Here is a 10,353-nt window from a genome sequence, read left to right as displayed (position 1 = left end):
CAAAAAAAAAAAAAAAAAAAAATTAGCTGGACATGATGGCATGCACCCATAGTCCCAGCTACTCCAGGGGCTGAGGCATGAGGATTGCTCAAGAATTTGAGGCTGCAGTGAGCTATGATCACACCACTGTACTCCAGCCTGGGTGACAAATTAAAACCCTGTCTTGAAAAAAGAAAAAAGAACAGTGTTTGCCTGTGGTAGGCACAGAATTGACTGGAGTGCACATAAGGGAATTCTCTGAGAATAATGAAAATGTTCTTTATGTTCTTTTAGGTAGTAGTTACTTGTATGTACACTATTGTCAAAATGCGTTGAACTGGCGGGGTGCGGTAGCTCATGCCTGTAATCCCAGCACTTTGGGAGGCTGAGGCTGGCAGAACACCTGAGGTCAGGGGTTTGAGACCACCCTGGCCAACATGGTGAAACCTGTCTCTACTAAAAATACAAAAATCAGCCAGGCATGGTGGTGCGGGCCTGAAATCCCAACTACATGGAAGGCTGAGACAGGAAAATCACTTGAACACCGAGGCAGAGGTTGCAGTGGGCTGAGATTGAGCCTCTGCACTCAATAAAGAATTAAAGAACCTGTAATCCCAGCACTTTGGGAAGCCGAGATGGGCAGATCACGAGGTCAGGAATTCGAGACTGCCCTGACCAAAATGGGGAAGCCCTGTCTCTACTAAAAATACAAAAATTAGCCGGGCATGGTGGTGCTCGCCTGCAATCCCAGCTACTCAGGAGGCTGAGGCAGAAGAATCACTTGAACCCAGGAGGCAGAGGTTGCAGTGAGCCGAGATCGCGCCATTGCACTCCAGCTTGGGCAACAGAGTGACTCCATCTCAAAAAAAAAAAAAAAAAAAAAGAATTAAAGGCCGGGCACGGTGGCTTATGCCTGTAATCCCAGCACTTTGGGAGGCCGAGGTGGGCAGATCACCTGAGGTCGGGAGTTCGAGACCAGCCTGACCAACACAGAGAAACCCCAGTTCTACTAAAAATACAAAATTAGCCAGGCTTGGTGGCTCATGCCTGTAATTTCATCTACTCTGGAAGGCTGAGGCAAGAGAATCGCTTGAACCCGGGAGGCAGAGGTTGCGGTGAGCCGAGATCACACCACTGCACTCTAGCCTAGACACCAAGAGCAAAACTCCGTCTCAAAAAAAAGAAAGAATTAAAGAGCAAATAATAAACCAACAAGCAAAAAACCCTCTAATCTCAGGAATTCTGATTTAGTAGCTCTATGAAGGATACCAGCATGTGCATTTATTTTTTATTTATTTATTTATTTATTTATTTATTTATTTATTTATTTTTTGAGAGGGAGTCTCACTCTGTTGCCCAGGCTGGAGTACAGTGGTGCAATCTCAGCTCACTGCAACCTCCATCTCCTGGGTTCAAGCGATTCTCCTGCCTCAGCTTCCCAAGTAGCTGTGATTACAGGTGCCCACCACAATGCCCAGCTAATTTTTGTATTTTTGGTAGAGACAGGGTTTTACTATGTTGACCAAGATGGTGTAGATCTCCTGACCTCGTGATCCTCCTGCCTCGGCCTCCCAAAGGGCTAGGACTGGTGGCGTGTGCCTGTAGTCCCAGCTACTCAGGAGGCTGAGGCAGGACAATCAATTGAACCTGGGAGACGGAGGCTGCAGTGAGCCAATATCGTGCCACTGACTCTAGCCTGGGTGACAGAGCAAGACTCCGTCTCAAAAAAATAAATAAATAAAATAAAATAAATAAAGACCATGTGCCTACCTCCCAAGAGTTTAAGGAAAAGTACCTCCTCAGTGATGCCAACTGAGGGATCAAATTCAACCTAAGCTGGATCGACATTCTTTCTGGGATAGCCTCCTATTGTAGCCATTCCCTTGGTGCATTTCTGCATAGTGTCCTGGTTACTGGTCTGCATCCTACCTGCCATGTTCTCACTTCACTATTGAAAACCCTCTTCAAATGGCATCTCTCCAGCTGGACATGGTGGCTCACACATGTAATCGCAGCACTTTGGGAGGCCAAGGCAAAAGCATCACTTGAGCCCAGGCATTTGATACCAGCCTGGGCAACATGGTGAAACTCTGCCTCTACAAAAAATACAAAAATTAGCTGGGCATGGTGGTGCATGCCTGTGGTCCCAGCTACTGGGGAGGCTGAGGCTGCAGCATCATCTGAGCCTGGGAGGTAGAGGCTGTAGTGACCCCTAATTGCATCACTGCACTCCAGCCTGGGCAACAGAGTGAGATTCTGTCTCAAAAACATAAATAGGCCGAGCGCGGTGGCTCACGCCTGTAATCCCAGCACTTTGGGAGGCCAAGGCGGGCGAATCACCTGAGGTCAGGCGTTCGACACCAGCCTGGCCAACATGGTGAAACCCCGTCTCTACTAAAAATATAAAAAATTAGCCGGGCGTGGTGGCGCATGCCTGTAATCCCAGCTACTTGGGAGGCTGAGGCAGGAGAATCACTTGAACTCGGGGGGCGGAGGTTGTGGTGAGCTCAGATCATGCCATTGCACTCCAGCCTGGGCAACAAGAGCAAAACTCTGTCTCAAAATAAATAAATAAATAAATAAATTAATTAATTAATAATAAACCTTATGAGATAGTTACTACTATTTATCTCTATATCATAGGAAAAGAAACTAAAAGACAGAAATGCTAAGCAGCTATAGAACCAGGGCTTGCTGGCTCTAAAATTCAGGCTCTTTCTAACTCACTATGATATGACTTTAATCAGGGAAAAAATATATTCCCTTTCAAAATTCATACATATGAGGCCGGGAGAGGTGTCTCACACCTGTAATCCCACCACTTTGGGAGGCTGAGGCAGGTGGATCACCTGAAGTCAGGAGTTCGAGACAAGCCTGGCCAACATGGCGAAACCCCATCTCTACTAAAACTACGAAAAATTAGCCGGGCGTGGTGGCAGGTGCCTGTAATCCCAGCTACTCGGGAGGTTGAGGCAGGAGCATCGCTTGAACCCAGGAGGCAGAGATTGCAGTGAGCCAAGATTGCACCACTATACTCCAGCCTGGGCAACAAGAGTGAAACTCTGTCTCATAAAATAAAATAAAATAAAAATTACTCTGGTAAAAGCATAAAAGAATTTGGGCCGGACATGGTGACTCATACCTGTAATTCCAGCACTTTGGGAGGCTGAGGCAGGTGGATCACCTGAGATCAGGAGTTCGAGACCAGCCTGGCCAACATGGTGAAATCCCATCTCTACTAAAAAATACAAAAATTAGACGGGTGTGGTGGCAGGCACCTTAATCTTAGCTACTTGGGAGGCAGAGGCAGGAGAATCTTTGAACCCGGGAGGCAGAGGTTAGAGTGAGACGAGATCAAGCCATTGCACTCATACCTGTGGGACAAGAGCGAGACTTCTCTCGAAAAAAAAAAAGGAAGAGTAAGGGTGTGGCAGTGGCAAGCAGGTAAGCAGAGTGGTGTGAATGAATGAATGATGGGAGAAGGTAAGACACGAATAAGAAGACTACTGTCTCCTTATTCTATAGTGATCAGAATAAATGTTCAGACCTAAGCCAGGAGGGTGGCAGGAAGGATGAAAAATAGAACACAAATTGAGCGGCGGGGGAAGGTGACAGAACGATCAGGATTGAGTGACTTAAATCCTGGCCCATGAGGCATGCTGTGGAGAGGCTGGCTTGCTCCATGCTCTGTGTGTGTAATAAGTGTTGGGGGTCAGCGGCTGTGGTGATTTAGGCCAACTACAGAGAGAAGCAAAGGGGACGTACCATTTTATTGTTGATCTTCATACTTACAAGATATACAGGAAATGCACAGGGAGCTTGGGGGGAACAGTTATTGAGATTGCAGGAGTAGTGGGGGGAACAGGCCCACACAAATAGTACACTGAGCCCCCACTGTCTTTCTGGCTACCCATGGTGGTGCTGAGAAAGTAACTATGGCACTGGTAGCCGACTCTCAACTTCACGGGGGAGCATTTGAGCTTTAGCCCCTAAGTTTCCTTGGGAAACTCAGTGGACAGGGTCCCTCCGTGGCTGACGCAGCAATCAGTAAAAAGCAAATGAAGGCCAGGTGCGGTGGCTTATGCCTGTAATCCCAGCACTTTGGGAGGCCAAGATAGGCAGATTACTTGAGCCCAAGAGTTCAAGATCAGTCTAGGCAACATAGCAAAACCCCATCTCCATAAACAAAGCAAAGGGAATAAGCCCACTGGTTATTGGAGGCAATTGTTCTCACGCCAGAGTAAACCACTGGGGTTACTGGATTTATCGTGCATATAGAAACTCTTTGGAGAAAATAAACCATCCATTAACTGCAAAATGGAAGTTCTAGCTATTTCATTTAAATCAGAGATCCCCAACAGGTACCAGTTCTGTCCTTGGCCTATTAGGAACTGGGCTGCACAGCAGGAGGTGAGCGGAGGGTGAGCCAGCAAAGCTTCACCTGTGTATACAGCCGTTACCCATCACTGGCATTAATGCCTGAGCTCACTCCCTGTCAGATCAGTGGTGGCATTAGATTCTCATAAAAGTGTGAACCCTATTGTGAGGGATCAAGGTCGTTCACTCCACATGAGAATCTAATGCCTGATGATCTGTCACTGTCTCCCATCACCCCCAGATGGGACTGTCTAGTTGCAGAAAAACAAGCTCAGGGCTCCCACTGATTCTACATTATGGTGAGTTGTATAATTATTTCATTATATATTTCAATGTAATAATAATATAAAGTACACGATAAATGTAATGTGCTTGAATCATCCCAAAACTATGCCCCAACCCAGCATATGTCTGTGGAAAAATTGTTTTCTGTGAAACCAGTCCCTGGGGACCAATGATTTAAATACCTTAAAAAACGGCCAGGCATGGTGGCTCATGCTTGTAATCCCAGCACTTTGGGAGGCCAAGGAGGGTGGATCACCTGAGGTCAGGATTTCAAAACCAGCCTGGCCAACATGGTAAAACCCCGTCTCTACTAAAAGTACAAAAAAAAAAAATTAGCCATGCATCGTGGCACTTGCCTGTAGTCCCAGCTACTCAGGAGACTGAGGCAGGAGAATCGCGTGACCCCGGAGGCAGAGGTATCAGTGAGTAGAGATTGAGCCACTGCATTCCAGCCTGGGTAACTGAAGGGGTGGCCTGCCCCTCCACACCTGTGGGTGTTTCTCGTTAGGTGGAACGAGAGACTTAAGAAAAGAAATAAGACACAGAGACAAAGTATAGAGAAAGAAAAGCTGGGGCCCAGGGGACCGGCGCTCAGCTTACAGAGGACCCACGCCGGCACCGGTCTCTGAGTTCCCTTAGTATTTATAGATAATTATCTTTACCATCTTAAAGATAAGGGAGTGGCAGGACAATAGGATCGTTTTTTAGGGAGGAAATCAGCAGTAAGACATAAGAACAAGGATCTCTGTGACATGAATAAGTTTAAAGGAAAATCCTGTGCCTAGAGATAAACCTTTTAGCAGCATTGTTTCATCCTATCACATGGGGATAAACCTTGGACAATACCTAGCTTTTCTAGGAACAAAGACACACCCTGCACACCCAAAATCCATTAAACCTTGAGTTACCACAGCACATGTCTCTTGCAAGGACAAGGTTGGGGGTAGGGTCACAGATTAACAGCATCTCAAATACAGAACAAAATGGAGTATCTTATGTCTCCTTCTTTCTGTATAGACACAGTAACAGGCTGATCTCTTTCTTTTCCCCACAGTAACAAAGCAGGACTTTGTCTCAAAAAAACAAAAGAAGAAATTACTTAGGCAAATAGTAAGGGTACAGAAGTCCTGGATAAGGTTTTCCTTTATTTATTTATTTTTTTTTTTTGAGATGCAGTCTCCCTCTATTACCAAAGCTGGAGTTAGGTGGTGCAATGTCGGCTCACTGCAACCTCCGCCTCCCAGGTTCAAGCTATTCTTCTGTCTCAGCCTCCCAAGTAGCTGGGATTACAGGATGACAGGAGTGAGCCACCATGCCCAGTCAAGGTTTTCCTTTTAATGAAAGGCAGCCCCCAAGACCAGCCTGGCCAACTGGTGAAACAAGAAAGTAGGTGTTACAGATCGTTAGTAGAGACGGAGTTTTGCCACGTTGCCCAGGTTGGTCTTACACTACTGGGCCTAAGTGATCTGTCCGCCTGTGTCTCTCAAAGTGCTGGGATTACAGGCGAGAGCCACTACGCCTGGTGCTAAGATATTTCCAACAGTGGTTTAGCAGCAGAGAATAACATGAAATGGAATATTCAAAGAGATGTCTCAGAATATTCTACAGTCTATGGATGACAATGAATAATGATATTTTTACATGGCCTATAAGACCTCAATTGATAGCCCCTCTTACACTTCTTAATTTTTTCCTGCCATCATTCTCTCAACTTTATATGTCACTCATTAACTAGGGCAAGCTTGTTCAACCTGCAGCCCCAGATGGCTTTGAATGCAACCCAACACAAATTCGTGAACTTTCTGAAAACATTATGAGATTTTTTTGGTGATTTTTTGGCGGTGTCTGATTTACATAGGGCTCACAGATTGGTTCAATCAGGTATGATGTTTACATACCTCTCAGGGAAGGCTGGCATCGTAGATATACCACAATCTATTATCTTGTTGATTCAGCTCTGCATTTAAAAGAATGTTAAGGCTGGGTATGGTGGCTCAGGCCTGTAATTCCAGCACTTTGGGAGGCCGAGGTGGGTGGATCACTTGAGGCCAGGAGTTTGAGACTAGCCTGAACAACATGGCAAAATCCCATCTCTACTAAAAATACAAAAATTAGCTGGTGGTGGTGGCGCACACCCGTAATCCCAGCTACTAGGGAGGCTAAGAAAGGAGAATTGCTTGAACCCAGGAGGCTGAGGTTGCAGTGAGCCAAGATTGTGGCCATTGTACTCCAGTCTGAGTGACAAAGGGAGACGCTGTCTCAAAAAAAAAAAAAGAGAGAAGAAGAAATACAGCAAAACAAAAAGAAATTAGCATACAAAAAGGCCTTAGGAGTCCTCCCTTGAAAGAAAATTCCTGCAAGATGTGTTTCTTTTCAAAGGAAAAAAAAATGTTTTCAGCCTGGGCAACATGGAGAGTTTCTGTTCCACAAAAACAATGGAAAAATTAACTGGACTTGGCCAGGTGGGTGCTTTGGGAGGCCGAGGTGTGCAGATCACCTGAGGTCAGGAGTTCTAGACTAGCCTGCCCAACATGGCGAAACCTGGTCTCTATTAAAAATACAAAAATTAGCCGGGTGTGGTTGTAGGCGCCTGTGATCCCAGATACTCGGGAGGCTGAGGCAAGAGGATCATTTGAACCTGGGAGGCGGAGGTTGCAGTGAGCTGAGATGGTGCCACTGCACTCCAGCCTGGGCAACAAGAGTGAAATTCTGTTTCAAAAAAAAAAAAAAGTGGGCTGGGTGGATCACGAGGTCGAGAGATCGAGACCATCCTGGTCAACATGGTGAAACCTCATCTCTACTAAAAATACAAAAATTAGCTGGGCGTGGTGGTGCATGCCTGTAGTCCCAGCTACTCAAGAGGCTGAGGCAGGAGAATCCCTTGAATCTGGGAGGCAGAGGTTGCACTCCAGCCTGCTGACAGAGCGAGACTCAGTCTCAAAAAAAAAAAAAAAAAAAATTAGCTGGACCTGGTGGTGTGCACCTGTGGTCCCAGCTGCTTGGGACGCTGAGGTATGAGGATCGCTTGGGCCTGGAAGGTGGTGGCTATAGTGAGCTGTGATCACGCCACTGCACTCTAGCCTAGGCAACAGCACAAGACCTTGTCTAAAAAAAAACATTTAGGCTGGGTGCGGTGGCTCACGCCTGTAATCCCAGCACTTTGGGAGGCCGAGGCGGATGGATCATGAGATCAGAAGATCAAGACCATCCTGGCTAACATGATGAAACCCTGTCACTATTAAAAATTTTTAAAAATTAGCCGGGCACGGTGGTGGGCTCCTGTAGTCCCAGCTACTCGGGAGGTTGAGGCAGGAGAACGGCACGAACCCAGGGGGTGGAGCTTGCAGTGAGTGGAGATCGTGCCACTGCACTCCAGCCTGGGCAACACAGCGAGACCTCCATCTCAAAAAAAAAGAAAGTTTAAAAATACTGTGTTTGTTTATATATAGAGAGAAATACGAAAAATTCACTGAAGACTGATATTCTTAATACTATCATATTTGTACAGTGTTGTAATGAATTTATAGTGACTATAATTGTGATAATCAGAAAGCATTCCATGCATATGGGAGTAGCACTTGACCTTACACAGCCGACTCACCATTACTAGTTGTTGCAACGCAGGGACATATCTAGCTTCTGCTGAACATACAGATACACTAAAAGTGCCACGGGCTTGCACAGTAAGGCTAGAGTTACAGATCTTTGCTTTCAGGTCAGTCCTGCAGGGGAAGTAGGAAAGAGGAAGTAGGATTAAGACTATTTGGCAGCAGATAAATAATCTCTTCTATAGTTAGGAATTCTTTATTAAACATGAGGGTATAGGCAAGATCGGTTCTCCACCTCCAAGCATCAGCAAGGACCCTTTCATATCTGGACACCTTCCATCTCAAAGTATGGTTCATATATCAAATTTTGGCGATATGGACTCAGGCCAGGGAGATGCTATGGCTGTGTTGAATTACTTGACTTAGCTCTTCTTACCTGCAGTTGCTAGAACCCAAGTGCTTTCATGAGGTCAATGAAAGGATCAGATAAGGCCAGGTGCAGTGGCTCAAGCCTGTAATCCCAGCACTTTGGGAGGCTGAGACGCGCGGATCACGAGGTCAGGAGATCGAGACCATCCTGGCTAACCCTGTGAAACCCCATCTCTACCAAAAAAATAAATAAATACAAAAAACTAGCTGGGCAAGGCAGCAGGCGCCTGTAGTCCCAGCTACTCAGGAGGCTGAGGCAGGAGAATAGCGTGAACCCGGGAGGCGGAGCTTGTAGTGAACTGAGATCCGGCCACTGCACTCCAGCCTGGGGGACAGAGCAAGACTCTGTTTCAAAAAAAAAAAAAAGAAAGAAAGGATCAGATAGGTATTAAACTATTCCTAGCTCTTTTATTAAAACTGCTGTACAACGAAGAGTATATTCTTGCTTTTACACTGCAGTGAGGTGGGAAAAACAGTGGACTAAAAATCTCACATCTCTTATACAAGAATGTTCATAGCAGCTCTGTTCACAATGGCCAAAATCTGGAAATAACCCAAACGTCTATCAACCTATGAATAGCTACTTAGATCGTGGTATATCCTTACAATAAAATAATGTTCAGGAACAAATACGTAGAAATACAACAGCATGGATGAAACTGAAAACATTATGCTAAGTTTTTTTTGAGACAGAGTCTTGCGCTGTCACCCAGGCTGGAGTGCAATTGTATGATCTCAGCTCACTGCAACCTCCATCTCCCAGGTTCAAGCAATTCTCCTGCCTCAGCCTCCCGAGTAACTGGGATTATGGATGTATGCCACCACACCCAGCTAATTTTTTTGTAATTTTTAGTAGACATGGGGTTTCACCATGTTGGCCAGGCTGGTCTCGAACTCCTGACCTCAGGTGATCCCCAAGCGTCGGCCTCCCAAAGTGCTAGGATTATAGGCCTGAGTCACCGCGCCTGGCCCACATTCCACATTATGCTAAGTTTTAAAAGCCTTATACAAAAGCATATATGTTGCATATTCTTTAAATTTCACTTATCCAGTCGGCTCTCCTTATCCATAGGTTCCTCATCCATAGATTCAACCAACCACAGATACAAAATATTCAGGCCAGGTGAGGTGGCTCATGCCTGTAATCCCAGAACTTTGGGAGGCCTAGGCGTGCAGATCACCTGAGGTCAGGAGTTTCAAACCAGCCTGACCAATGTGGAGAAACCCTGTCTGTACTAAAAATACAAAATTAGCCAGGCGTACTGGCGCATACCTGTAATCCCAGCTACTCGGGAGGCTGAGGCAGGAGAATCACTTGGACCCAAGAGGCGGAGGTTGCAGTGAGCTGAAATCGCATCATTGCATTCCAGCCTGGGCAACAAGAGTGAGACTCAGTCTCAAGAAAAAAAAAAAATTTTTTTCAGGAAAAAAAAAACAAAGCAGTTGGGCATGGTGGCTCAGGCCTGTAATTCCAGCATTTTGGGAGGCTGAAGTATGTGGATTCCTTGAGCCCAGGAGTTTTGAGACCAGCCTGGGCAACATGGTGAAAACCCATCTCTACAAAAAATACAAAAAGTAGCCAGACGTGGTGGCCTGAGCCTGTGATCCCAGCTCCTGGGGAGGCTGAAGTGGTAAGATCACTGGAGCCTGGGAAGTTGAGGCTTCACAGAGCCTGGGTCACAGAGCAAGACCTTGTCTCAAAAAATTAAAGTTAAAGTTTAAATGTAAATTTAAA

General features: G+C 45.9%; 1 pseudogene; it reads right to left on the bottom strand.

The window, feature by feature from the left end:
- The window catches only part of LOC112624295, a 20,885-nt pseudogene extending 11,197 nt beyond the window's left edge, over window positions 1-9,688 (bottom strand).
- Between the last annotated feature and the right edge of the window lie 665 nt (window positions 9,689-10,353).

This window comes from Theropithecus gelada, chromosome 5 (genome assembly GCF_003255815.1).
Source record: "Theropithecus gelada isolate Dixy chromosome 5, Tgel_1.0, whole genome shotgun sequence".
NCBI lineage: Eukaryota > Metazoa > Chordata > Mammalia > Primates > Cercopithecidae > Theropithecus > Theropithecus gelada.
This window is presented reverse-complemented; position numbering and strand designations above follow the sequence as displayed.